Source organism: Leptonychotes weddellii, unplaced genomic scaffold, assembly GCF_054177405.1.
Source record: "Leptonychotes weddellii isolate Sample4059 unplaced genomic scaffold, ASM5417740v2 HiC_scaffold_17401, whole genome shotgun sequence".
Classification (NCBI taxonomy): Eukaryota; Metazoa; Chordata; class Mammalia; order Carnivora; family Phocidae; genus Leptonychotes; species Leptonychotes weddellii.
The window spans coordinates 536-4,190 of NW_027757658.1; the positions used below are offsets into that span (position 1 = coordinate 536).

Sequence of the window (3,655 nt, forward strand, 5' to 3'; positions counted from 1 at the left end):
TAAATAAAAATTTTTTAAAAATTTTAAAAAATCAATGTAGGGGTGCCTGAGTGGCTCAGTTGTTAAGTGTCTGCCTTCGGCTCAGGTTGTGATCCCAGGGTCCTGGGATCCTAGGATCAAGCCCCGCGTCTGGCTCCCTGCTCAGCGGGAAGCCTGCTTCTCCCTCTCCCATTCCCCCTGCTTGTGTTCCCTCTCTCGCTGTCTCTGTCTGTCAAATAAATAAATAAAATCCTTTTTAAAAAGTCAATGTGAATCGCTTCTCAGCCTTTTGCCTAAGATCAGGAGTAGTATCTGTTCCTATCAGTTTAATATCTGATATGTCTTCTATCCAAGGACAATATATTAAGTGGACTTTTGGAGTAGGGAGATCGAATAGGAGTTTGCTCTGTCCACTCCACACATCAACCTGGTATTGCAGTACTTCCAGGAACGGTGCACCCGCCTCCAGGGCAACAGTAGAAAAAAAAAAAATCAATGTGAAATTCTCAGCTTATTCTGCTTCTAGCCTCCCTGGTGATTCATCTGTCCCTACCTGATGGTATTTCTAACAGTTCCTTCCTCAGCTACCTTTTCCTTCTATTCATTCTCTGGGCAAACTCATTTTCTTCCACACTCTTCTGTGGAGCCATAATGGACATTTCCATCTGGACATCTCCCCTGGCAATTCAAATTCAACATGCTTAAAATAGAACTTCTCTCTCTATGATCTCTATGATCTGCTACTCCTTGTATTCTTTTTACTTCAGGAAGCAGTGTTGCATACCACTGGATGCCAAAGTTAAGAAAGTCATTCTTTAACTTCCTCTTTCACGGGTTTTTGCCTCAATACTGGACCCCTTGTATCAAATTCTGCTTTCCTCTATTGCCAAAATGCTTTTTAAAAAACCTTTTTAAATGACCACAGATCTGATTATATGTTCTTTAAAGATTTTATTTATTTATTTGAGAGAGAGAGTGCGAGTGGTGGTGGGGGGGAATGGCAGGGAGGGATAGAGGGAGAGACAGAGGATTTCAAGCAGATTCTGCACTAAGCACGGAGCCCGACCTGAACCGAAATAGAGTCAGACACCTACCAACTGAGCCACCCAATGAGCCCCAGATTACACGTTCTTTAAAAAAAGAAAAAGAAGCAGTAATTGAGGTATGACTGAGACACAAAAAGCTGCCCATATTTAACATATACAACTTGATGATCTTGGAGTTAAGTATACACAGGTGAAACCATAACCACAATCGAGGCCACAAATATCCATCCCCTCCAAAAGTTTCCTCCCGGCCTCTTTATTTTTCGATGTGTGTGATAATTACACACATAATGATTACATGTTCTTAAAAACCTTTTGATTGAAGGTTCCCATTTGCTGTAGGAAAAAACCCACACACGTATGGCTGAGTGATATTGCATGGGCTGCCTCCTGCTATTTGTTGAGCATTTTTCAAGGCCCTCGTCTCATGTGCTACATTTTGTTGTACTTTTTCTTTTTTTTTTTTAAAGATTTTATTTATTTATTTGACAGAGAGAGACACAGCGAGAGAGGGAACACAAGCAGGGGAAGCTGCAGGCAGAGGGAGAAGCAGACTCCTCGTTGAGCAAGGAGCCCGATGTGGGGCTCGATCCCAGGACCCTGGGACCATGACCTGAGCCGAAGGCAGACGCTTAACGACTGAGCCACCCAGGCGCCCTTGTTGTACTTTTTCTAATTCTTTGCCATCTTTGTCCGAAACAACTTTTTCCCCCTCTTACCTCTCTCTTCACTAACTGCTACTCAGAAGTAGTTTTCTGAGGAAGGTCTTTCCTGATTCACTGAGATCTCCCTGTAGTCAGCTCCCATACATCGTAACTTCCGTCAGAGCAGTGTATACCTTCTTCCCCACTGTATCCTTCGTGACTAGCCTGTGCTTGGGATATATATACAATAACTGTTTGTTGAATGACCAAGTTTATGTTCATTCCTGAAGGTGAAAACTAAAGTGATTCTAAAAAAAAAAAGTAATTACATACAACTTTAAGAATTTTTATAAATTTAAATGTTGCTAAACAGCAAAAATTGTTTTTCTTTAGTACTATTAAAAATCTTAAAATGAGGGGCGCCTGGGTGGCTCAATCTGTTAGGCAGCTGGGGTCATGATCTCACCGTCCTGGGATCCAGCCCCACATGGAGCTCCCTGCTTAGCGGGAAGTCTGCTTCTCCCTCTGCACCCCCCACCGCCGTTCATGCTCTCTCTCTCTCTCTCAAATAAATAAATAAAAAATCTTTTTTAAAATGTTAAAATGTAGGGGCGCCTGGGTGGCTCAGTTGTTAAGTGTCTGCCTTCGGCTCGGGTCATGATCCCAGGGTTCTGGGATCGAGCCCCGCCTCGGGCTCCCTGCTCTGCGGGGAGCCTGTTTCTCCCTCTCCCGCTCCCCCTGCTTGTGTTCCCTCTCTCACTGTGTGTCTCTCTCTCTCTGTCAAATAAATAAAATCTTAAAAAATGTTAAAATGTATTAATCCAGTTATTAATGGTATGCTTTTTATATTGAAGTACATATCCAAAGAGAGTTTGGTATAAAATTTACCTACACTTGACGATTTCGGCTGCTTCTGCCATCTACTGGACATGTAGTGCTACTGGCTCAGCAGAATCCTATTCTCAGCCAGAGGGTTTATCTAAGATTGCAATAGGATTTTAAAAATTTATCTATATTTAAGTCATGCCATAATTGATGTTTTTTTAACTGTATTTAGAAAATAAATGTCATTCCAATTCCCTCTATTACATATTACATAAATTGTTATATTGCTAAGTCATAATTTTGGTGGGAAACAATCTTCCGCCCAAAATCGTTATGCTCTTTTGGTTTTAAGATCCCTATAATTTGGAAGTGTGATTAGTTCTCCACACGGCAGGTCTAGGTATGCCTGATAAATCATCTGCACTAGCTGTTTGAGGAGTAGTTCAGTGGTAGCTCCAAGGCTGCGCTAGGCCAATCCAGGTCTGGCCTGAGCCCTTGATAGCCTGGCAAAACAGCAGAAACAACTTCATGTGTTAGGGCTTTAGAAGTGACAGATTTTGTTTCTAAATTAGTGCCATTGAAGTACTCAGAGTCCACCTACTATCTAACTGCCTTCCTTCATCATAAGAAAGAATTTAATCTGTTAATTACATGTTCCCAGAAGGCCTGAAAGCAATCAATGCTAGGTGGCTTTGAATGGGGTAGTCTCAATCCATATAGAGCTGCCAGAGTTAGCAAAAACAAAACACCAAGCCAAACTGAAGAAAAAACCAAATACTCAATTAAATGGGAATTTCAGACAAACAACAGGTAACTTTTAGTATTAAATATGGCTCAATATTACATGGGACATAGTTATACTAAAGTGTCCTGTATTTTATCTGGCAACTCTAATAAAATCCATTTTCACAAATATTTAGAGGGCTTACTATCTGAAAGAAGAGAGGAAAGAATCTTGGTACAAGTCAGCAACCTGTGTCTACTAAAATAGAAGTTTTGTTTTTTTTTAAGATTTTATTTATTTGAGAGAGAGAGAATGAGATAGCGTATGAGAGGGGGGAGGGTCAGAGGGAGAAGCAGACTCCCTGCTGAGCAGGGAGCCCGATGTGGGACTCCATCCCGGGACTCCAGGATCATGACCTGAGCCGAAGGCAGTTGCTT

At 41.6% G+C, this 3,655-nt stretch overlaps 1 non-coding gene across 1 annotated transcript; it reads left to right on the forward strand.

Moving 5' to 3' along the window:
* Window positions 1-252: 252 nt before the first annotated feature.
* Window positions 253-443, forward strand: LOC115939696 (U2 spliceosomal RNA). The gene has a single exon (XR_004074474.1). It is a non-coding gene; the product is annotated as a U2 spliceosomal RNA (small nuclear RNA).
* The last annotated feature ends 3,212 nt before the right edge of the window (window positions 444-3,655 follow it).